Raw genomic sequence first — 26,158 nt, 5'->3', positions numbered from 1 at the left:
AAGATGATTGGGAAACTTTTGTGGAGCGACTCGACCAATACTTCGTGGCCAAGGAGCTAGATGGGGAAGAGAGCGCTGCCAAACGTAGAGTGATCCTCCTCACCGTCTGTGGGGCACCAACGTATGGCCTCATGAAGAATCTGCTCTCTCCAGTGAAAACCACAGAGAAATCGTACGACAATTTGTGCACACTGGTCCGAGAGTATTTGAACCCAAAGGAAAGTATTCTGATGGCGAGGTACCGGTTCTACACCTACAAAAGGTCTGACGGCCAGGAAGTGGTGAGTTATGTCGCCGAGCTAAGACGCCTTGCAGGACATTGCGAATTTGAAGGACATTTGGAGCACATGCTCCGAGACTTTTTCGTACTTGGCATTGGCCACGAAACCATACTTCGCAAACATTTGACTGTAGAGACTCCAACCTTGAGTCAGGCCATAGCGATAGCCCAGGCGTTCATTGCCACCAGTGACAATACGAAGCAAATCTCTCAGCACACAAGTGCTGCTACAAGTACTGTGAACAAAGTGATGTTGTTTTCGAATCGTAATGTACAGAACAGGTCACACATCTGCAGAAGTCTCAGAGTCCACCATCAAGGGTGATGAATGCAAGGCCATTAACACCTTGTTGGTGCTGCGGGGGTGATCATCGTTTCCATTCATGCTGATACAAAAAGTACGTTTGCAAGGGCTGTGGAACAATAGGACACTTCCAACGAGTGTGCAGGCAAGCTGCAAAGCCTGGTAAACCTGCAAACCACCATATTGCAGAGGAGGACAGATCCACGGAGGATCACAACGAACCAGAGCCTCAGACTGAGGAGCTAGAGGTACATGGGGTGCACACATTCACCAAAAATTGTCCCCCGATAATATTGAATGTTGAACTAAATGGACTCCCGGTGTCAATGGAGCTGGACACGGGCACGAGCCAGTCCATCATGGGCAAAAAGACTTTTGAAAGGTTATGGTGCAACGAGGCCTCAAGGCCAGTCTTAACTCCAGTTCGCACGAAACTAAGAACTTACACGAAAGAACTGATACCTGTAATGGGCAGTGCTACCGTAAAGGTCTCCTACGATGGAGCGGTGCACAAGCTACCACTCTGGGTGGTACCGGGCGATGGTCCCACACTGCTCGGCAGGAGCTGGTTGGGAAAGATACGCTGGAACTGGGACGACGTTCGAGCGCTATCGCCCGCTGACAACACTTCGTGTGACCAGGTCTTAAATAAATTTCCTTCACTGTTCGAACCAGGCATTGGCAAATTCCAAGGAGCAAAAGTGCAGATCCACCTAATTCCGGGGGCGCGACCCATACATCACAAGGCGAGAGCAGTACCGTATATCATGAGAGAAAGGGTAGAGATCGAGCTAGACCGGCAGCAAAGAGAGGGCATCATTTCCCCGATCGAGTTCAACGAGTGGGCCAGTCCTATCGTCCCAGTCCTCAAGGGAGACGGCACCGTCAGAATCTGTGGCGATTACAAAGTAATTATCAATCATTTCTCCCTGCAGGACCAATACATAGAAACATAAAAACATAGAAAATAGGTGCAGGAGTAGGCCATTCGGCCCTTCGAGCCTGCACCGCTATTCAATAAGATCATGGCTGATCATTCCCTCAGTACCCCTTTCCTGCTTTCTCTCCATACCCCTTGATCCCCTTAGCCGTAAGGGCCATATCTAACTTCCTCTTGAATATACCCAATGAACTGGCATCAACAACTCTCTACGGCAGGGAATTCCACAGGTTAACAACTCTCTGAATGAAGAAGTTTCTCCTCATCTCAGTCCTAAATGGCCTACCCCTTATCCTAAGACTATGTCCCCTGGTTCTGGACTTCCCCAACATCGGGAACATTCTTCCCGCATCTAACTTGTCCAGTCCCGTCAGAATCTTATACGTTTCTATGAGATCCCCTCTCATCCTTCTAAACTCCAATGAATAAAGGCCCAGTTGATCCAGTCCTTCCTCATATGACAGTTCAGCCATCCCTGGAATCAGTCTGGTGAACCTTCGCTGCACTCCCTCAATAGCAAGAATGCCCTTCCTCAGATTAGGAGACCAAAACTGTGCACAATATTCCAGGTGAGGCCTCACCAAGTCCCTGTACAACTGCAGTAAGACCTCCTTGCTCCTATAATCAAATCCCCTAGCTATGAAGGCCAACATACCATTTGCCTTCTTCACCGCCTGCTGTACCTGCATGCCCACTTTCAGTGACTGATGAAACATGACACCCAGGTCTCGTTGCGCCTCCCCTTTTCCTAATCTGCCGCCATCCAGATAATATTCTGCCTTCATGTTTTTGCCTCCAAAATGGATAACCTCACACTTATTGACATTATACTGCATCTGCCATGCATTTGCCCACTCACCTAACCTGTCCAAGTCACCCTGCAGCCTCTTAGCGTCCTCCTCACAGCTCACACCACCACCCAGTTTAGTGTCACCCGCAAACTTGGAGATATTACACTAAATTCCTTCATCTAAATCGTTAATGTATATTGTAAAGAGCTGGTGTCCCAGCACTGAGCCCTGCGGCACTCCACTAGTCACTGCCTACCATACCTACAACCAAAGGCCGATGACCTCTTTGCAACGCCAGCAGGAGGAAAGATGTTCACGAAGCTGGATCTGACTTCAGCCAGCATGACGCAGGAACTGGAGGAATCATCGAAGGCCCTCACCTGCATCAACACGCACAAAGGTCTTTTTGTTTATAACAGATGCTCATTTGGAATCCGATCGGCGCGGCGATATTCCAGAGAAACATGGAAAGCTTACTGAAGTCGGTCCCACACACCGTGGTCTTCCAGGACAACATCTTGTTCACAGGTCGGAACACAGTCGAGTATCTGCAGAACCTGGAGAAGGTTCTTTGTCGACTCAACCGCCTGGGGCTCAAGTTAAAACGCTCGAAGTGCATTTTCCTGGCGCCTGAAGTGGAGTTCCTGGGAAGGAGGATTGCAGCGGATGGCATCAGGCCCACCAACGCGAAGACGGAGGCAATTGAGAATGCACCGAGGCCACAGAACGTGACGGAGCTGCAGTCGCTCCTGGGGCTCCTGAACTACTTTGGTAATTTCTTACTGGGTCTCAGCACATTGTTAGAACCACAACCTGTCTTACTATGAAAAGGGAACAAATGGGTTTGGGGCAAAATCTAAGAAAATGCCTTTGTAAAAGGGAGAAAATTGTTATGCTCAAACAAATTGCTTGTGTTGTACGATCCATGAAAGCGTTTGGTACTAGCATGTGATGCGTCGTCATATGGCGTCGGGTGTGTATTGCAACAAGCTAATGATTTCAGAAAACTGCAACCGGTTGCTTATGCATCCAGGAGTCTATCTAAGGTTGAGAGAGCCTACAGCATGATTGAAAAAGAAGCATTAGCGTGTGTCTATGGGATAAAGAAAATGCATCAATACATGTTTGGGCTAAAATTTGAATTGGAAACTGACCATAAGCTACTTATATCCCTGTTCTCCGCGAGTAAAGGGATAAATACCAATGCATCGGCCTACATCCAAAGATGGCCGCTCACTTTGTTCGCATACAACTACGCCATCCGCCACAGGCCAGGCACAGAAAACTTTGCCGATGCTCTCAGTAGGTTGCCATTGCCCACCACGGGGGTGGAACTGGCACAGCCCGCAGATCTAGCCATGGTTATGGAAGCATTGAGATTGAGCAATCACCCGTCACTGCCCGGGAGGTCAAAACCTGGACAAGCCAGGACCCCTTATTATCTCTAATCAAAAGCTGTGTGCTCCACGGGAGCTGGTCCAGTGTCCCAGTAGAAATGTAGGAAGAGATAAAGCCGTTCCAGGGGCGCAAAGATGAAATGTCTATACAGGCAGACCGCCTTCTGTGGGGCAATCGAGTAGTGGTTCCCAAGAAGGGCAGAGATACCTTCATCAATGACCCCACAGTACCCACCCAGGCATCGTAATGATGAAAGCGATAGCCAGATCCCACGTGTGGTGGCCCGGTATCGATGTGGACTTAGAGTCCTGAGTTCACAGATGTAATACATGCTCGCAGTTAAGCAATACACCCAGGGAGGCGCCGCTAAGTTTATGGCCTTGGCCCTCCAAACCGTGGTCTAGGGTACACGTCGACTATGCAGGCCCGTCCTTGGGTAAAATGTTCCTTGTGGTTGTAGATGCATACTCCAAGTGGATTGAATGTGAGATAATGTCAGCTAGCACGTCCGCTGCCACTACTGAAAGCCTGCAGGCTATGTTTGCCACATACGGCCTACCCGATGTCCTGGTGAGTGACAACAGGCCATGTTTTATCAGTGCTGAGTTCAAAGAATTCATGACCCGTAATAGGATCAAACATGTCACATCTGCCCCGTTTAAACCAGCGCCCAATGGTCAGGCAGAGAGAGCAGTACAAACCATCAAGCAAGGCTTGAAGAGGGTAGCTGAAGGCTCACTGCAGACTCGCCTATCCCCGAGTCCTGCTTAGCTGCCGCACGAGACCCCACTCACTCACTGGGATCCCACCTGCTGAACTGCTCATGAAAAGAGCACTTAAGACAAGGCTCTCGTTAGTTCACCCTGATCTACATGAACAGGTAGAGAGCAGGCGGCTTCAACAAAGTGCATACCATGATTTTGCGATCGATCACGTAACTAAGGATTACAATGCCGGAATCTGATCCGAATGTGCACTTGCCTGCTGGGAACACTCCTCCGGGAAGCTTCTGTCAGTTGCTGCGGAGCAGAGGGCAGCAAAAGTCTGTGATCGAGTGGAAGGCAGGAGTGATTAAATGACAAAAGAGACGATGACCTTCCAGACTCAACGTTGAAGCAGAATTTGCGGCCGGTATGATGGTGTAATCTGCCGTCACACCGTTGAAATGGACAGCAAGTTTGTGATTTCCACATGTGCTTGCAGATACACTAAATCCCGAATTTGCGATTTATCAAGTTCAGACTTGACAGTCAAACCGCTCCAGCAGATAAATTTTAATTGCTGGCGCAGAATGAGTATTTCCAGCATTTTCTGTTTTTATTTCTTTATTGTGCAACTGACTTAATAAATATTTTTTGAAGAAAAAATAATTTGCATCATGCATAGGTCTGGTGTTACTTGGATGGCTTTTTTTGCTCTGCGTTATCGATCCAAAAACAGGAAGGACTGTACTCCGTATGCATAAATATAACACTAGCTTCTTAGTGGCAGCACTGGTGGGAGGCGAGATAACCACAAGTGTAGTGCAGCAGAGGTTTTCAGTATTTCAGCAACTTGGTAAGTGTGATGAAATTTTACCTGAATACAGAGGTGCTAAAGCAATTCTCAAGTCTTTAACGAAATCAGAAAATCATTTCTTTAAGAAATATTGGGTGATTTTGGCGTCCTTACCGCCCCGTTTGTGCTTGAAAATGGCACAGTACCAGGCAGAAAATTGACTGTCAGTTTCCACCACTCAATTAACACTGCCTTTAGTACTTATCTGATTTTTCAGGGAGATAATTCTCAGAGCTTCTATCAAAAACAGCTGGGGTTCTATATTCAAATTGGGGTCAAATGACACCAGTGCAATGCAATGCAATTTTTCGATCTTGCCACCTGATTAATGCCACTTGCTACTCCTGACCACAAGCCATGGCTGGGGGTCCAAGTTCCGAGGCGGCTATTTCTAATGTTGTTCAAAGGGATCCTCAGCAGCTCTTGGGGAAAGTTGTATGGAGCTTTTGGAAACATGTTTGTTGCAGTAGATTGTAGGTGTGTGATCATAAAGGTTTTAAAAGTCCTTGTGATCATTATTGTCGGCTAAAAATGGACTTCTGGCAATGTCATTGTTTCTTGATGGGAGGTTATTTCTAGGAATCCTACTCTGGGAGGAGGAGGATGAGCAGAAGGAGGAAGGAATAAACAGATCTGCAGGTGGATGGAGTGCAAATAGAAGGGGTGTGCTTGGAGAAATCTTTAGCATCCCAACAGAGTTTATAGACCTGGAACAACACAGCTGCAGGTCTTGGAGGAATACTGTATAAAAGGGCTTTGATCCTTTTTGAGAAGCAGTTATATCACATCCTGTAAGAAGACGTGCACCAACTCTACAGCTAGGAGAATTGCTTGTTGCAGTCAAGGTCACTGCAACCCTGATTTGTTGCTTCTGGCCCCTTCCAGGTCACCACATGGGTTATCAGTAACATCAGTCAGTCTGCAGTCCCTGTTTGTATTAAAGAGATGACTGATGCCACATTCATAATTTTCCTCATAGACACCTGGAAGCAATAGGATATGGCCCTAGGATTTCCAGAGCATCATTGACTGCAGCCAAGTTATTCTGTGGGCTCCTTCAAACAACATGAGCACCTTCATGAATCACAAAAGTTCATTATCGTAGGCAGTCGCTTGAAATCTTGCTTCCACTCTAAAAGTGAGTTCTCAGGTGACTGTACAGTCCAATTCGGGAATTACAGTCTCTGTCACAGGTGGGACAGACAATCATTGGAGGAAAGGGTGGGTGGGGAGTCTGGTTTGCCTCATGCTCCTTCCGCTGCCTGCGCTTGGTTTCTGCATGCTCTCGGCGACGAGACCTGAGGTGCTCAGCGCCCTCCCGGATGCACTTCCCCCGCTTAGGGCGATCTTTGGCCAGGGACTCCCAGGTGTCGGTGGGGATGTTGCACTTTATCAAGGAGGCTTTGAGAGTGTCCTTGAAACATTTCCTCTACTCACCTGGGGCTCGCTTGCCATGTAGGAGTTCCAAGTCGAGCGCTTGCTTTGGGAGTCTTGTGTTGGGCATGCGAACAATGTGGCCTGCCCAACGGAGCTGGTTGAGTGTGGTCAGTGCTTCGATGCTGGGGATGTTGGCCTGATCGATAACACTGACGTTGGTGCATCTATCCTCGCATGGAATTTGCAGGATCTTGCGGAGACATCGTTGGTGATATTTCTCCAGCGACTTGAGGTGTCTACTGTACATGGTCCATGTCTCTGAACCATATCAGAGGGCGGGTATTACTATAGCCGTGTAGACCATAAGCTTGGTGCCAGATTTGAGGGCCTGATCTTCGAACACTCTCTTCCTCAGGCAACCAAAGGCTGTGCTGATGCACTGGAGGTGGTGTTTGTAAAGTCCTTACTCTACAGCATGAAACCACATGAGGCACATTCTGGGAACAAGGTCACTCTGTGACCTTAACTCTTTATTCACAGGACTCCAAGTGATGACCCTGTGTGGGACCTCCCTATTTAAACCTGTGTGATCAGGTAAGGAGTGTCTCCCACAAGTTCACCCCTTGTGGTCAAGGTGTGCATCTAAGTTGAGTGAATACAGTAATACAGTGGTGTTACATTGTGGTTACATACATGACATCACCTCCCCCCCCCCCACAAGTCTTATTGGAATCATAGGTTTAGTCTTTCAGGTGGTCTACGTTCCCTCGTGGAGCGCCGCAGTTGGGGCTCTGGTTGTTGGACACTGACGTGAGTGTCTGTCACCTGTGGTGATTCCGGCCTGTCCGGGCTGACCGCAGGGACTGTGCATTCTTCTGATTGCTCTTGTTGCTCATTCACTGGCAGTGTTGTGAGCTCCATCTCATGGTCTTCTTCAGGCTCCTCCGTGTCGATGCTGAACCGTTTTTTTACTTGGTCCAGATGCTTACGGCATATCTGACCATTGTTGAGTGTTACCACAATGACCCTATTCCCCTCTTTGTCAATTATGGTACCCTCAAGCCATTTGGCGTGATTGAGACGAATACAGGATCATTTATTTCTGTACACCTCCCCCTTGCATTACGGTCATGGTACTCGTTTTATGACTTGCGCTTGCCCTCAACTATGTCGGTCAGGACTGGGTGAATGAGGGATAACCGAGTTTTGAGTGACAGTTTCATTAGTAGCTCTGCGGGCGGGACCCCCGTGAGCGAGTGTGGCCGGGATCTATAGGCCAGCAGGAGGCACGATAGACGGCATTGTAGGGAGGGTCCTTGAATCCTGAGCATACCTTGCTTAATGATTTGGACCGCACGTTCCGCCTGGCCATTGGAGGCCGGCTTGAACGGCGCAGTCCTGACGTGGTTGATGCCATTGCCCGACATAAACTCTCGGAATTCGTAGCTTGTGAAACATGGGCCATTATCACTAACCAGGATGTCTGGCAAGCCATGGGTTGCAAAGATCGCACAGAGGCTTTCCACGGTGGTGGATGACGTGCATGAATTCAGAATGATGCACTTGATCCATTTCGAGTACGCATCTACCACAATAAGGAACATCTTACCCATGAATGGGCCCACGTAGTCAACATGAATGCGTGACCATGGCCTGGTGGGCCAGGGCCACGGGCTGAGTGGGGCCTCCCTGGGGGCATTACCCAGCTGGGCACACATCGTGCACCTGCGAACACAGTGTTCCAGGTCTGAATCGATTCCAGGCCACCAAACGTGTAACCGGGCAATGGCCTTCATCAGCACAATGCCTGGGTGCTCTCTGTGGAGTTCCCTGATGAATGCCTCCCTGCCCTTCTGGGGCATAACTACTCGGCTGCCCCATAGTAGGCAGTCGGCTTGGATGGCGAGCTCATCCATCCGTCTGTGGAACGGTCTGACCTCCTCAGGGCATGCTCCGTGTGCGGGCGCCCAATCCCCAGTCAGGACACATTTCTTAATCAAGGATAGGAGGGGATCTCTGTTGGTCCAGATTTTGATCTGGCGGGCTGTGATGGGGGAGCCTGCGCTGTCAAAGGCATCGACAGCCATGACCATCTCAGTGCTTTGCTCCGCTGCCCCCTCGGTGGTGGCCAGTGGAAGCCTGCTGAGCGCGTCAGCGCAATTTTCAGTGCCGGGCCGGTGCCGGATGGAGTAGTCATAAGCAGCCAGCGTGAGAGCCCATCGCAGTATGCGAGCTGATGCGTTGGCATTGATAGCCTTGCTGTCTGACAACAGGGATGTGAGTGGCTTGTGGTCCGTCTCTAACTCCAACTTCCTACCAAAGAGGTACTGATGCATTTTTTTTACACCATAGATACATGCAAGCGCTTCCTTCTCGACCATCCCATATCCCCGTTCTACTTGAGAGAGCGACCTGGAGGGTAAGCCACAGGTTGTAACTGACCCTCAGCATTACCCTGCTGCAACACGCATCCAACCCCATAGGACGATGCATCACATGTCAGAACTAAACGTTTACAGGGGTCGTACAGGGTCAACAACTTGTTTGAACAAAGTAGGTTTCGCGCCCGATCAAAAGCCTGTTCCTGACAGTCCCCCCAAAACCAATCGCAGCCCTTACGCAGGAGAACGTGTATCAGCCCCAACAACGTGTTCAAGTTCGGCAGAAAGTTCCCGAAATAGTTCAACAGTCCCAGGAATGAACGCAGCTCCGATGTGTTGCAGGGCCTGGGTGCTCGTTGAATTGCCTCTGTTTTGGATTCGGTGGGCCGAGTCCCATCTGCAGCAACCCTCCTGCCCAGAAACTCAACCTCAGGAGCTAAGAACACACATTTAGACTTCTTGAGTCGCCGGCCTACCCGGTCCAGTCGGCGCAGCACCTCCTCCAGGTTGTGGAGGTGTTCCTCGGTGTCTCGACCCATGTGAGGATGTTGTCCTGGAATACGATTGTTCCAGGAATGGATTTAAGCAGGCTTTCCATGTTGAAAAATCGCGGCCGCTGATCGAATGCCAAATGGGCACCTGTTATAAATGAACAGTCCCTTGTGCGTGGTGATGGTGGTCAGTAGTTTAGATTCGTCGGCCAGTTCCTGGGTCATATAGGCTGAAGTGAGGTCCAACTTGGTGAACAACTTGCCGCCTGCCAGCGTGGCGAAGAGGTCCTCCGCTCTCGGGAGCAGTATTGATCTTGTAGAGACACCCGATTGATGGTGGCCTTGTTGTCGCCATAGATCCTGACAGAGCCATCCGCTTTTAGGACGGGAACGATGGGGCTCGCCCAGTCGCTGAATTCAACAGGCGAGATGATGCCCTCTCTCAACAGCCGGTCCAATTCGCTCTCGATCTTTTCCCGCATTACATACGGCACCGCTCTGGCTTTGTGGTGCACTGGCCTGGCGTCCGGGGTGATGTGTATCACTACTTTAGTGCCTTTGAAAGTCCCGACACCAGGTTGGAATAATTAATCGAATTGTTGCAGAACTTGTGAGCACGAACTTCGCTCCACCGATGACATTGCGTGAACATTCCCCCATTTCTAGTTCATCTCGGCTAACCAGCTCCTCCCCAACAGTGCGGGACCATTGCCCGGGACAATCCAGAGCAGCAGCCGATTCACTAACCCAGTGTGTGTGACAGCCAACATTGCACTGCCTAGCACCGGAATGATTTCTTTAGTGTACGTCCGTAATTGTGTCTCAACACGTGCAAATTGCTGAGCTCCCATGAGTGACTGGCTGGCCCCAGTGTCCAGCTCCATGCGTACAGGGATACCATTCAACAAAAACTTCATCATCATGGGTGGCGTTTTGGTGTATGAACTGTGAATATTTGCCACATGGACCCGCTGAACCTCGGCATCTATCGATTCGCCCCAAAAGTCATCCTGCCTCAGAGGACCCTCTTCTGGTCCATCCGTCTCATATATTAGTCTGGTTGCAGACTTCCTGCACATTCGAGCTAAATGGCCACTGAGATTGCAGTTCCTGCAGACAAACTGTTGAAATCTGCAAGATCTGGCTGGGTGTTTTCCCCCACACCTCCAGCATGAGTTAAAGCCTCATTGTCCGCTGTGAGGGCGTGAATGTCCGTTCAGCCTGCCATTGTCTCTGTTGAAGTCCTACTAGAAGGGCCGAATGGCCTACTCCTGCACCTATTTTCTATGTTTCTATGTTTCTATACTCTGGGGTCTATTGCTGCCTGGGGGGTGTCGAACTGCCCCTGCCTGCCTGCGGAGCTCTGAGCCGCATTGATGATGTTGACTCCCTGATCCCTCGTCATGTTAGAGGCAGAATTGCGCGCGTATATTATTTTTGTCTCTTCCTCCCCCGCCATGAAAGTTTGAGCTAGCAAAGCCGCTGCTTCCAAGGTCAAATCCTTGGCCTCAATTAATTTGCGGAAAATCCCCGCATGACCGATACCCTCGATAAAGAAGTCCCTTAGCATCTCCCCCCCGCAGGCGTCTATAAAGTTACAGAGACTGGCCAAATGCCGGAGGTCCGCTATGAAGTCCGGTATGCTTTGTCCTTCCTGACGTCGGTGGGTGTAGAATCTGTGTCGGGCCATATGTGTGCTACTCACCGGTTTGAGGTGCTCCCCGATTAATTTGCTACGTTCTTCAAAGGTTTTGTCCGCCAGCTTTTCGAGTGCTAGTAAGTCCTTCATGAGTGTGTAATTGGTCCGCAGCTGGTCAAAAGATGAGCACTTCGCTTGTCGGCCGCTGCATCCCCCAGCCAGTCTTTCATAACAAAGCTTTGCTGAAGCCTCTCGACAAAATTGCCCCACTCTTCCCCAACACAGAACCGTTCCTCTGTGCTACCGGTGGCCATTTTCATGGGTCGTGAATTCCCGTTTCTCGTCGCCAATGTAAAGTCCTTACTCTACAGCATGAAACCACACGAGGCATATTCTGGGGACAAGGTCACTCTGTGACCTTAACTCTTTATTCACAGGATTCCAAGTGATGACCCTGCGTGGGAACTCCCTTTTTACACCTGTGTGATCAGGTAAGGAGTGTCTCCCACAAGTTCACCCCTTGTGGTCAAGGTGTGCATCTAGGTTGAGTGTATACAGTAATATAGTGGTGTTACATTGAGCTTACATACATGACAGTGTTGAACCTCATTGTCGATGTCTGCCCTTGCTGATAATAGGCTCCCGAAGTATGGAAAGTGGTCCACGTTGTCCAAGGCTGCACCGTGGATCTTGATGACTGGGGGGCAGTGTGTGTGATGGGGTCACGTTGGTGGAGAATCTTTGTCTTACGGATGTTTTGTGTAAGGCCCATGCTTTTGTGCACCTCGGTGAAGATGTTGACGAAGGCTTGGAGTTCAGCCTCTGAATGTGCGCAGACGCAAGTGTCGTCCGCATACTGTAGTTCGACGACAGAGGATGGGACGGTCTTGGATCTAGCCTGAAAGCGATGAAGGTTGAACAGGTTCCCACTGGTTCTGTAGTTTAGTTCCACTCCAGCTGGGAACTTGTTGAGTGTGAGGTGGAGCATTGCAGCGAGGAAGATCGAGAAGAGGGTTGGCGCTGATGCAGCCCTGCCTGACCCCGGTCTGGATGTGGATTGGGTCGGTGGCCAGGATCACGGCCTGCATGTCGTCGTGGAGCAGGCAGAGGATGGCGACAAACTTTTGGGGGCAGCCGAAACGGAGGAGGTGCCACTCCAGTAATATACAACTGTAATGTTATGACTAGCAGCGCATCCTGCATAGCTGTGTCCACTTTCCTTGAAGTTGCAATAATGGTTTTCTATTGTTTCAGTCATCATCTATCCCCCCATTGTTTGCCCCTGCAAAGTAAGTGAAAAGAAGTCTGCTTGGAGATAAGGGCTATCCCCTGCACACGTGTCTCATGACATCTCTTAGACATCCACTCTTAGTAGTGGATCGCCACTACAATCAGGGCCATTGGTCAACTCGAGCCCTCATCAAGCAGTCCATTGGAGTGCTCAAACAATGATTCAGATACCTGGATAGGTCTGATGGCTTCCTCTAATATAGCCCAGAAAGTATGTCCATGTGATTATAGTGTGTTGTATACTACATAATTTTGCAATGAGGTTAATACATATTAAATGAGGGCCTACAACGGGAGGAGGTACTGATTGCACAGATGATGGCAAAGATGTTTGATTTGATAGAGGCATTTAAAAACATGGAGGGTTCAGAAAGAGTAAATAAAGACAAACTGTTTCCAATGGCTGAAAGCTCAGATTTATGGTGATTGGCAAAAGAACCAGAGTGACATGAGGAAAAACTTTTTTATGCAATGTGGTTAGGATATCGAATGTACTGCCTGATAGGGTGGTGGATACAAATTCAAAAGTGGCCTTCAAAAGGGAATTTGATAAATACTTGAAGGGGAAACAAATTGCAGGGATATGGGGAAAGAGCAGGAGAGAGGGACTAACTGGATTGCTTTTCGAAAGAGCCATCACAGACTCAATCATAGAATCATGGAATCATAAAAATTTACAGCAAGGAAGGAGGCCATTTCAGCCCATCTTGTCCGTGCCGGCCAACAAGAGGCTATCCAGCCTAATCCCACTTTCCAGCTCTAGGTCCATAGCCCTGGAGGTTACGGCACTTCAGGTGTACATCCAAGTACTTTTTAAAATGTGGTGAGGGTTTGTGCCTCTACCACCCTTTCAGGCAGTGAGTTCCAGACCCCCACAACCCTCTGGATGAAGATATTTCCCCTCAAATCCCTTCTAAACCTTCTACCAATGACTTTAAATTTATGCCCCCTGGTTGTTGACCCCTCTGCTAAGGGAAATAGGCCCTTTCTATCCACTATATCTAGGCCTCTCATAATTTTATACACCTCAATGAGGTCTCTCCTCAGCCTCCTCTGTTCCAAGGAAAACAAGTCCAGCCTATCCAATCTGTCCTCATAGCTAAGATTCTCCACTCCCTACAACATCCTCATAAATCTCCTCTGTACCCTCTCCAGTGCAATCACATCCTTCCTGTAGTGACCAGAACTGAACACAGTACACTAGCTGTGGCCAAACCAGTGTTTTATACAGTGCAAGCATAACCCCCCTGCTCTTGTAGTCTTTGCCTCAACTAATAAAGGCAAGCATTCCGTATGCCTTCTTAACCACCTTATCTAGCTGGCCTGCTACCTTCAGGGATCTGTGGACCTGCACTCCAAGGTCCCTTTGTTCCTCTACACTTCTCAGTGTCCTACCATTTAATGTGTAATCCCTTTCCTTGTTAGCCCTCCCCAAATGCATTACCTCACACTTCTCCAGATTAAATTCTATTTGCCACCGTTCTGCCCACCTGACCAGTAGATTGATATCTTCCCACAGTCTATAGCTTTCTTCTTCATTATCAACTATACAGCCGATTTTAGTATTATCTGCAAACTTCTTAATCATACCCCCTATATTCAGGTCTAGATCATTGATGTATATCACAAAAAGCAAGGGACCTAGTACTGAGCCCTGCGGAACCCCACTGGAAACAACCTTCCAGTCACAAAAACATCCATCAACCATTACCCTTTGCTTCCTGCCTTTGAGCCAATTTTGGATTCAACTTGCCACTTTGCCCTGGATTCCATGGCCTTTTACTTTCGTGACCAGTCTGCCATGTTAAACCTTATCAAAAGCCTTGCTGAATTCATATACACTACATCAAACGCACTACCCTCATTGACCCTCCTTGTTTCCTCCTCAAAAAATTCAATCAAGTTAGTCAGACATGACCTTCCCTTAACAAATCCGTGCTGACTGTCCTTGATTAACCGGTGTCTTTCTAAATGTCCTTCAGAATTTTTGCCAATAATTTTCCCACCACCGAGGTTAAGCTGACTGGCCTGTAATTACTCGGTCTATCCCTTTCTCCCTTCTTAAACAAAGGTATCACATTAGCAGTCCTCCAGTCCTCTGGCACTGCACCTGAAGCCAGAGAGGACTGGAAAAAGATAGTCAAAGCCTCTGCTATTGCCTCTTCTGCTTCGCTTAACAGCCTGGGATACATTTCATCTGGGGCCTGGGGACTTAACAATTTCAAAGCTGCTAAACCCCTTAATACCTCCTCTCTCACTATGTTTATTTCATCTAATATTTCACACTCCTCCGCGATAGCAGTGTCTGCATCGCCCCTCTCCTTTGTGAAAACAGACGCAAAGTATTCATTAAGAACCATACCCACATCTCCCGCCTCCACACAGTTACCCTCATGGTCTCGAATAGACCCTACCCTTTGTTTAGTTATCCTTTTGCTCTTAATATATTTATAAAACATTTTTGGGTTTTCCTTGATTTTACGTGCCAAGAATTTTTCATACTCTCTCTTTGCTTTCCTAATTTCCTTTTTAATTTCATCCCTGCACTTTTTATGTTCCTCTAGAGTTTCTGCAGTATTGAGCCCTCTGTCAAAAGCCTCCCTTTTTTTATTTATCCTACCCTGTATGTCCCTAGACATCTAGGGGGCTCTAGATTTGTTAGTCCCACCCTTTTTCTTTAAGGGCACATTTGGCCTGAACCCTTTGGATCTCCTCCCTGAATGCCTCCCACTGCTCTGACACTGATTGACCTTCAAGTAGCTGTTTCCAGTTATGGCCAAATCACCTCTCAGCTCAGCAAAGTTGGCTTTTCCCCAATTTAGAACTTTTATTCCTGGCCTATCCTTGTCCTTTTCTATAATTACCTTAAATCTAACTGCATTATGGTCACTAGTGGTACGTCCTCACTATACAGTATAAATGCACACGAGGCCCATGCTTGAGAGAAGGTCAGTCTGTGACCTGTCCTTTATTCCACCACAGTCAAGTGATGAAGGTGGGTGGAGCTTCCCCTTTTATACCTGAAGGTCCAGGTTAGGAGTGTCTCCCAAATGTTCACCACCTAGTGGTCAATGTTCTCACAGTGTACAACTTAGGTCAGTTTATACATGGGTTACAATGCTGGTTGAATATATGACATCACCTCCCCCAGAAAGTCTTATTGGGATCACAGGTTGAGTCTCTCTGGTGGTTTACGCTCCCTTGTAGAGCGCCTGAGTTGGGGCTCCCGTTGTTGGGCGCTGGCCTGAGTGTCTGCTGTTTGCGGTGCCTCAGGCCTGTCCGGACTGCCCACAGTGACTGGGCTCTCCTCCCTTTGGTTCCGGTGTTCGGTCACCTGTGGTGGAGTGAACTCAATATCGTGTTCTTCCTCTGCTTCTTCAATGGGGTTGCTGAACCTCCTTTTTGTTTGATCCACGTGTTTGCGGCAGATTTGTCCATTGGTAGTTTAACTACCAGAATCCTATTTCCCTCTTTGGCAACCACAGTGCCTGCGAGCCATTTGGGCCCTGCAGCGTAGCTGAGGACAAAGACAGGGTCATTGACATCAATACATCACGCCCTCGCATTCCTGTCATGGTAGTCATATTGTGACTGGCGCCTGCTCTCGACAATTTCTTTCATGGTGGGGTGTATAAGGGATAACCGGGTTTTGAGCGTCCTTTTCATGAGCAGCTCAGCAGGTGGAACCCCTGTGAGTGAGTGTGGTCGGGATCTGTAGGCCAACAGGAGGCGTGATAAGCGGCTTTGTAGGGAACCCCCTTGGATTCTGAGCATTCCCTGTTTGATTATCTGCACTGCTCGTTCTGCCTGGCCGTTTGAGGCCGGCTTGAACGGTGCCGTTCTGACATGGTTAATTTCATTGCCTGCCATGAAGTCCTTGAATTCAGTGCTTGTGAAGCACGGGCCATTGTCACTGACCAAGATATCTGGTAGACCGTGGGCGGCGAACATTGCCCGTAGACTTTCTACCGTGGCAGAGGATGTGCTTGAATTTAAAATGTCACACTCGATCCATTTGGAGTAGGCATCTAATACAACCAAAAACATTTTTACCATGAAAGGACCTATGTAGTCCACATGGATGCGTGACCAAGGCTTGGCGGGCCAGTACCAGGGGCTAAGGGGGGCTTCGCTGGGCGCATTGCCCAGCTGGGCACACGTGTTGCACCTGTGAACACAAAGTTCCAGATCTGCGTCTATCCCTGGCCACCAAACGTGTGACCTAGCAATTGCCTTCATCATGACAATGCCCGGGTGCTCATTGTGGAGGTCTCTGATGAACACCTCTCTGCCCATCTGGGGCATAACTACGCGGTTTCCCCACAGTAGGCAATCGGCCTGAATCGAAAGTTCATCCCTGTGCCTGTGAAATGGTTTAAATTCCTCAGGGCATGCCCTGTACGTGGCTGCCCAGTCCCCATTCAGGACACATTTCTTGACTACAGGCAATAACGGGTCTCTATTTGTCCAGACTTTAATCTGATGGGCTGTCACGGGTGAGCCTTCGCTTCCGAAAGCTTCAACATCCATGACCATCTCAGCAGCATGCTCGGTAGGCACCTCAGTGGTGGCTAGTGGGAGCCTGCTGAGTGCATCGGCGCAGTTTTCGGTGCCCGGTCTGTGCCGAATTGTAGTCATAGGCGGCTAACATGAGTGCCCACCTCTATATGCGGGCCGATGCATTTGCATTTATGGCCTTGTTGTCGGCCAAAAGGAACGTCAGGGGTTTGTGATCTGTCTCCAGCTCAAATTTCCAGCCAAACAGGTACTGGTGCATTTTTTTTTACCGCATATACACATGCAAGCGCCTCCTTTTCTACCATCCCGTAGCCCCTTTCTGCCTGGGACAGACTTCTGGAGGCATAAGCTACCGGCTGTAACTGACCCATGGCATTGACATGCTGCAACACACACCCGACACCATAGGACAACGCATCGCACGTTAACACAAGTTTCTTACATGGGTCATATAGCGTTAACAGATTGTTGGAACATAACAAATTGCGTGCTCTATTAAAAGCCCTTTCCTGGCTGTCCCCCCAGACCCATTCGCGACCTTTGCGTAGGAGCACGTGTAGCGGCTCTAGCAGCGTGCTCAATTTGGGAAGAAAGTTACCAAAATAGTTCAGGAGCCCCAGGAACGAATGCAGCCCCATCGTGTTATGGGGTCTGGGTGCTCTCTGGATCGCTTCCCTCTTGGACGCAGTAGGGCTGATCCCGTCTGCTGCTACCCTCATCCCCAGGAATTCTACCTCTGGAGCTAGGAATATGCACTTCGCCTTTTTCAGTCGCAGCCCTACCCGGTCCAGTCTGCGTAGCACCTCCTCCAGATTGTGGAGGTGTTCTTCAGTATCGCAACCCGTGATGAGGATGTCGTCCTGAAAAACCACCGTCCCTGGAATCGACTTGAGGAGGCTTTCCATATTTCGTTGGAAGATCGCGGCGGCCGGTCGAATCCCGAACGGACATCTGTTGTACTCAAAACAACCCTTTGTGTGTCGTGATGGTGGTCAGCTTCTTTGACTCACTCGCCAGCTCCTGGGTCATGTAAGCTGAGGTCAGAACCAATTTTGAAAAAAGTTTGCCACCGGATAGCGCCGCAAAGAGGTCCTCCGCTCTTGGTAGCGGGTACTGGTCTTGGAGTGACACCCGATTGATGGTGGCCTTGTAAACACCACATATCCTGACCGACCCATCCGCCTTGAGCACCGGCACAATCGAGCTCGCCCAGTCACTGAATTCGACTGGCGAGATGATGCCTTCCCTCAGCAGGCGGTCCAATTCGTCTTCTATCTTTTCCCGCATCACGTACGGCACCGCTCTGGCCTTGTGGTGTACTGGTCTGGCGTCCGGGTTTATGTGAATCACTACCTTGGCCCCCATGAAAGTGCCAATGACGGGTTGAAACAGTGAGTCAAATTTGCTCAGGATCTGTGAGCATGATACTTGCTCCACAGAGGAAATTGCATTGACATCGCCCCATTTCCAGTTCATGACAGCAAGCCAACTCCTCCCCAGTAGCACGGAACCGTTCCCCGGGACAATTCAGAGTGGCAACCTGTTCTCCAAATATTTGTGGGTCATGACTACCGTGGCGCTGCCTAGCACCGGAATGATTTCCTTTGTGTAAGTCCGTAGCTGTGCGTCAATCGGCAATAATTTTGGCCTCCTGGCCTTGGACGCCCACAACTTTTCGAACTGTTTGGTTCTCATCAGGGACTGGCTGGCCCCGTGTCTAGCTCCATTGATACTGGGCTGCCATTGAGGAGCACTTTCATCATTATCGGTGGCATCCTGGTATATGAACTGTATACATGCTCCACATGAACTCGCTGAACTTCAGCTTCCAGCGATTTCCCCCAGCGTTCATTTCTGCAATTTCTGCAGGTATTTTGCTCATCTTGCAACCTCCGGCTGAGTGTGTGCCTCCACACCTCCAACATGAGCTGTTGTTGGAAACAAAAGGTCCCTTGCCTCTGTGAATGTCCTTAAGTGCGCCATTAACAGGTGTTGATGGCCCCATTACTGGCTGCATTGTCCCTTGTAATGGCGTGTGATAGAGAATTCAAACAGGCTGCATTCAGACAGGCTGTGAGAATTCACAGACCCCCAAGTCAGAGCTGCTACGTGAGTGGGAGCATGTTGCATTAAGTCATCAATCAACTTGACATTTTAGGACCTTTGGTAGTGAGCCAATTAAAGGTTAACAGAATATCAATTGAGCCAATAAGGTTAAAGAAGGTGCGTTCTTTTCTGTAAACTGATCAGGTATATGAACAGCCATTTTGGCCATACGTTCTCCGTAAGACAAAGGAACTGGCAATCAGCCAGAAGCTTGTTGCTGCTGCCAGAATAAAATTACATTAAAACTACAACTGGAGTTCGCATTTCATTGAAAATTAAGAGATATAACAATTTTGGCGTCGCGAATAGAATCGCTGAGGGAAGAAACTGAATTTTGGACATCGGACCTACATACTGAGGTCAGGACTCCTCTTTATAAAAGTCCTCAGTCAAAGGTCTAAATTCGCCTCTCCTTCTACCCGATTCCGAAAGCCTCCGGTTGGTAGCCGGCCCGAGCTCCCATAGGCATCTAACTTCGGCGGTGTGTTAGTTAATTAATCACCGACCCACTGATTGGCTGGAAAGCCTACGACTCGAGACCCCAGTAAAGAAATAAGTATTATGGCAGCAGGAGATAAGAGCAAAGAATTGCCTACAACTGTTAAAGGTGGGCAGGCACCATCTGAGGTTTCGATAGATGAAATCCTCCAAAAGCTAAAGAATACATAGAGCAACAATTCGACTTATCTAAAACCTGTATTAAGATCGAACAAAAGTACGGAACCTCCAAAGGACAATGGTCCTTGGACAAGATCAAAAGGGTCTGGGGAAAAATGACCCGTATGAAAAATAAAGAGTGAATCAGATGGTTCCTAGCCGTTATGGGACAGACCCGACAGCGGAATGAAATTATAACGTGTTCTCAACATGATCGAGAACTGACCAGCACAAAGGATCAATTGCAAGCAGTTTGTGCACAGCTGCGACAGAAAAAGCTTGAACTTGAAAAGCTGGAAGCAGAAGTTAAAGATCTTAAAGGTGAAATTAAAGAATGGAAAAAATCATTCGGTCAAGAGACAGTAATAGGAAAAGGAAAATGTATCGGTCAATTCCCAGGGTACCCATGTTTGGATAAATTAAAAGCGCAAACCCGAAGACACGACCAAGGAATAGATACGGATTCTGAATCCTCTGATGATACAGGGTCGGAGGATGAAGAATTAGGGGTGCGCTTTGCCCCGTTTAAAAAAAGACGAGTTGTAGTCAAATCAGAGGAGACTGCGGATGAGGGCGGAACCAAAAAAACGAGGAAAAGGGTGTATGCAGAATACTTATTTCATGATCCGGCAGGCCCAGAGAAAATTGATAAATGGTCCAAGGAATTGCCCAATCCAAAGAAAGGGGGAGTGAAAATGTGGGACCAATTGGACCGCTTAAGAAATATATATCAACTTAATCCCTGGGACGGAGTGAAAATTTTGACCATAATGGTGCCAAAAACACAAGGAAGAAAATTGCACGACAAGGTAAATGAAGCTTTGGGGCAGGATGAGCAAGAATTAGACGCAGGATGGGAGGCGATTAAACACTGGCTGCAAGCCTTCAGTCCAGCTAAGACAGACTGGGGAAAAATTGCAGCCTGCCAACAGAAAGGAACAGAGGAGGTCCTGGAGTATTACGAGCGGTTTAGATGCACGTGGCTAGAACATTCGGGTTTGAATAATACGGATGAGGAAATGGATGAACAAGCGTTTGGACCCCTGAAAGCAGCTTTCGTGGCAGGTCTAAAGCCAGAACTGTCCAAAATGCTTAAGGTAGTGTTACCGGACTGGGAAGGTAGAGGAACTACCTTTGCAGCATTGGTGGATCGATGTAACCAATTAGATCGGGATATGGGAGCTAAAGTCCGAGCTGTACAGGCTATGGGATGGAAATCCCAGGATTCCGATAAACAGTCATTAGGAAAATTACCCGGAAAATGTCATTATTGTGGGAAAGAAGGTCACTGGGCCAAGACGTGCAGGGCAAAACAGCAAGGTCGTGGCTGGGGAAGAGGACGCAGCCAGGGATACAATTCAGCCAACAAACCAGGCTTGTCATAAGATAACGACCTCATAGAAGCATTTAAGCAACTGACAATACAACAACAGAAGGAGTTACTTGGGATAGCAAAAAACGATTAGAGCCCACCCTGGTCCACCTCCTCGCACTAATACAACAAAGGGGAGATGGGCTATATATAACTGTGAGGGTGGGCGATAAGGATGTGGACTGTCTTTTAGACACAGGGGCGGAATTAACATGCTTACCCCTACAATATGGAGACTTTTTACCGTTGGATGGTAGGTCATGTACAGCCTATGGAGTTGGGGGCCATAAAATTGAAATTAAAAGGACAACACCGGTACTTATAGGGCTGGATCCACATGAACTAACCACGCCAGTCTGGATAGGCCCAGTAGATCAACCCCTTTTGGGAATGGACGTTCTAATCCAAGTAGATTTATCGTTGCATTTCGAGGAGGGTCGGGTGACATGGTCAATTAGAACTTTGAAGAAAGAAGAATTGAAGGAACACCCGATATGGGCTAAAGATAAGAACGATTGTGGCCTACTCCAGATGGAGCCTGCATCATTTACCGGGACCAAGCCTCCATGCACTAAACAGTATCCCATCAGTCCAATTGCCATCGCGGGAATCTTGCTGGTTATTCATCAATTGGAGAAACAAGGGGTGCTCATTAAAACGCATAGCTCCTCCAATAGCCCCGTGTAGCCGGTACAGAAATCTAATGAGACTTGGCGTTTGACTGTCGATTATAGGAAAGCTAACCAGTGTATTGATCAAAAAGCTCCTTTGGTCGCAGATCCCTCCACCATTTTTAATGCCCTCAAACCGGAACATAAATATTTCTCGGTTATAGATATGGCCAACGGATTTTGGTCGGTGCCTCTGGCACCGGAGGTTAGACAGTGGTTTGCTTTCACGGTCCAAGGACAACAGTATACTTGGACCCGGTTACCGCAGGGTTTCCACAACAGCCCTACGGTATTCCACATGGCTTTACAAAGCCATTTGCGAGAATTACCTCCCCTGTCATCCACAGTCATCCAATATGTAGACGATATCCTGCTAGCTTCAAACACGGAAGAACAGCATGAACAAGATTTACGAGCTTTGCTGGACCACCTTTGGCTGAAAGGACATAAAGCCAGCATCGACAAAGCACAAATATCCCAAGAAGAGGTTGTATACCTGGGACAAAAGATTTCACAAGGAAAGAGAGAACTTACCCAGGATAGAACTGCAGCCATTCGGGCTGCTAAAAAACCCACCACTATTCAAGAACTAAGGTCTTTTTTGGGATTGTGTAACTTTAACAGAAATTGGATTGACTCCTTCACACAGCTTGCTCAGCCATTGAATGATATTTTAAAGGGGAAACGTGCCTCTAAAGAAGCCATCACCCTCACTAAGGAACAGCAAGAGGCCTTCCTGAGTTTGAAAAAGGCTTTGTGTTCGGCACCGGCTCTGGGAATCCCCGATAGTGGTAAGCCATTTACCCTGTTTGTTCATGAGAAAGAAGGATATATGACAGCTATACTGACACAAGAACATGGGGATCGGGAAAGACCTATTGGATATTATTCGGCAAAACTGGATGCGGTAGCCCTCGGATGGGGAAGTTGCCTAAGGGCCATGGAAGCTACATGTCGAGCGGTAATGATCACTGCGGGTCTAGTCCTCGACCAAAAGCTGATTGTCAAGTTTCCCCACACTGTACACGCTTTGCTGTCTATGAATAGAATGTCTCAGGTGACGGCAGCAAGATGGACCCGCTGGACAGCAGTTTTGGAAGCTCCTAATCTCCATATCGTCCAGGCCAGCCCGGTTAATCCCGCAACTATGCTCCCAATGTCGGAATCGAGGGAGCAAGAGGGGGGAGAATGTGAAGAGCATGACTGCATGGAGATTTTAAAAGAAACAGAAGAAGCAGCCTTAGCAGCAGAGGAGCCTCTGCACAACCCAGACCTCATCCTGTTTACAGATGGTTCCTCCTTTGTTGACAATGGTACCAGAAAAGCAGGATGGGCAGTTACAACCTTCTATGAGGTAGTGGCAAAAGGATGTTTACCCTCAGGAACGTCAGCACAACAGGCCGAGTTACGGGCCCTGTCAGAAGCATGTCGTATAGCAGAAGGACAGACAGCTAATGTCTACACAGATTCGCGTTATGCTTTTGGAGTCGCTCACGACTTTGGTCTGTTATGGCGGAAAAGAGGATTCCTCACTGCTGCTGGTACACCTATCCGAAATGGAAAAGAAGTCCGAGACTTACTGGAGGCCATGCAATTACCTCAGGAAGTGTCCATCCTGAAGTGTAAGGCCCATACTAAGGAAAATACCACCAAAGCACAGGGAAATGCCCTAGCCGACCAGGCAGCTAAAGATGCCGCCTCACAGGGCGTTCCTCCAGAAGAACCAACACAGATGTGCAGATTGAAAGCACTCAGGACTCTGACACGAGACCTTCAAACAATGCAAGGCGAATGCTCCCGAGAGGAAAAATGGACATGGATTGAGGCAGGAATTAAGCTATGCGAAGATGGTGTCTGGAGACAAAGAGTTACCGACAAGCCAGTCGCGCCACAAGCACTTATGCCTTTTTTAGCCCAACAGATCCACTTGTGGGGACACTTGGCCTCACAACAGATGACGGCACGGTTCCAGAAAAACTGGTGGGGTCGGGGATTTAAAAAACATGCCCAGCTGGTAACAGACCGCTGTGTGGTCTGCCAGAAAAATAATTCTGGACCCATCACGGTAATGCCCCAAATGAGGCCCCCTGCCCCTGTCGGACCATTCCAGCATCTGCAGGTTGATTATATATCTCTTCCTTCATGCCAAGGATACACTAACATTCTTGTCATGGTCGACAGATTCTCTAGCTGGGTAGAAGCTGTCCCAACTAAAAGAGCCACAGCCAATCACACTGCAAAGGACTTATGTAAGGATTACATTCCCCGATGGGGAGTCCTGAGTAGCATTGACTCAGATCAGGGAACACACTTCACAGGTGCTGTCTGCCAAGAAGTCTGTAGGTTACTGAACATTACGTGGGATTTACACTGTCCTTATCATCCACAATCACCAGGACAAGTAGATCTCAGAGGCCCTAGTTAAAATCAATGCAGAAATGGTAGCAATCCGCACAGTAGCCCTACAGAATAGACTGGCCCTTGATTACATCCTGGCTGAAAAGAGAGGTACTTGCACCCTACTTGGAACTGAGTGTTGCACAAATATCCCAGATAGCTCTGAAGAAATTACTCACTTAGCGGAGCATATCCAAAAGGAGGTAGAAAAACTTAAGCAACCCCCATCATTCACTTTGTGGAGCGGAGCCACTGAATGGCTAGGTTCAATAGGAACTTCATTGGTGGAAGGTTTAATTCTATTAGTTGTAATTGTTTTACTTTTATATTGTTTGTTTATGTTGATTAAATGTTGTTGCGACCAGGCGGCTGTAGCTGCTGTCCCGCAGGTGAGACACCTTGCAGGTCCCAGCAGACCGTCTGTACGTGGCACAGGGGTATGTTATGCTTAAGGGAAGGTTGTTTACTGGTTGAATTAAGATATTGATTTGGATTAAATTGGAATAAGGTTAATTAACCTACTAAAACCAGGCTTCCATTGTGGCCACGATGGAATTCGGGATGGTGTAAATTTGTGTGGAAGCTACTAGTCCGGACATGTGGCGAAACACATCAACAAATTTTAGAAGGAAACTCTATTAACATGTATGAAATTATTTTGTAGAATGTTTAACCAGTGATAGCTGATGTTTTATGATTCAGTTTGTGAAAGAATCAAAGGGGGGATTGATAGAGAATTCAAACAGGCTGCATTCAGACAGGCTGTGAAAATTCACAGACCCCAAGTCAGAGCTGCTACGTGAGTGGGAGCATGTTGCATTAAGTCATCAATCAACTTGACATTTTAGGACCTTTGGTAGCGAGCCAATTAAAGGTTAACAGAATATCAATTGAGCCAATAAGGTCAAAGAAGGCATGTTCTTTTCTGTAAACTGATCAGGTATATGAACAGCCATTTTGGCCATGTGGTCTCAGTAAGACAAAGGAACTGGCAATCAGCCAGAAGCTTGTTGCTGATGCCAGAATAAAATTACATTAAAACTACAACCGGAGTTCACATTTCATTGAAAATTAAGAGATCTAACAGCATGAATCGCCGTTTAGCTAGCCATTTTCTCTCTCGAACTCCCTCTCTGGGCTCGACTACATGTTGGGGCATGCCCAATTGCCCTTGTCTGCCTGGAGAACTGCGTGCTGCTTTAACAATGTTGATTCTCTGTCCCAACCATTCCTTAACACAGTACCTCTCGTCTGTTCTTCTAGTGGCCATGCTCGCGTGGTTTAAATTCCAGTTTCTCGTCGCCATTGATATGTCCTTACTATACAGTATAAATGCACATGAGGCCCATGCTTGAGAGAAGGTCAGTCTGTGACCTGTCCTTTATTCCATAGCACTCAAGTGATGAAGGTGGGTGGAGCTTCCCCTTTTGTACCTGAAGGTCCAGGTTAGGAGTGTCTCCCACCTAGTGGTCAGTGTTCTCACAGTGTACAACTTAGGTCAGTTTTTACATGGGTTACAATGCTGGTTGAATACATGACAACTAGCACCTAAATGTTCTCCCACTGATACCCCTTCCATCTGCCCAGCTTCATTCCCTAAAACTAAATCCAGAACCGCTCCCTCCCATGTTGTGCTTGCTACATCCTGGCTAAAAAAGTTCTCCTGAATGCATTTTAGGAATTCCGCACCCTCTGTACCCTTCACACTAATTTTATCCCAGTTAATATTTGGGCCTAATGGCCTCCTTCTGTGCTGTATTATTCTATGATTCTACGCGGAAAGGTTCATTAGTAGCCTGTGGTCAGAACTGTTTGGTACCAGCTCATTGAAAAGAACTTCAGCTGAACAATCCAAGCTCCCCTGTACTAACAATCATGCTCAATATGTGTCCCAGACTTTCCACTCTACAATAAACACCATTGCTCAAATACCAAAATTGATATTTATGCTACTTAACATTACAGGATCACCTCCTCCCAGAGATTTCA

This window comes from Pristiophorus japonicus, chromosome 6 (genome assembly GCF_044704955.1).
Source record: "Pristiophorus japonicus isolate sPriJap1 chromosome 6, sPriJap1.hap1, whole genome shotgun sequence".
Taxonomy (NCBI): Eukaryota; Metazoa; Chordata; class Chondrichthyes; family Pristiophoridae; genus Pristiophorus; species Pristiophorus japonicus.
The sequence above is the reverse complement of the archived record's forward strand: the minus strand, read 5'-3'. Positions refer to the sequence as shown.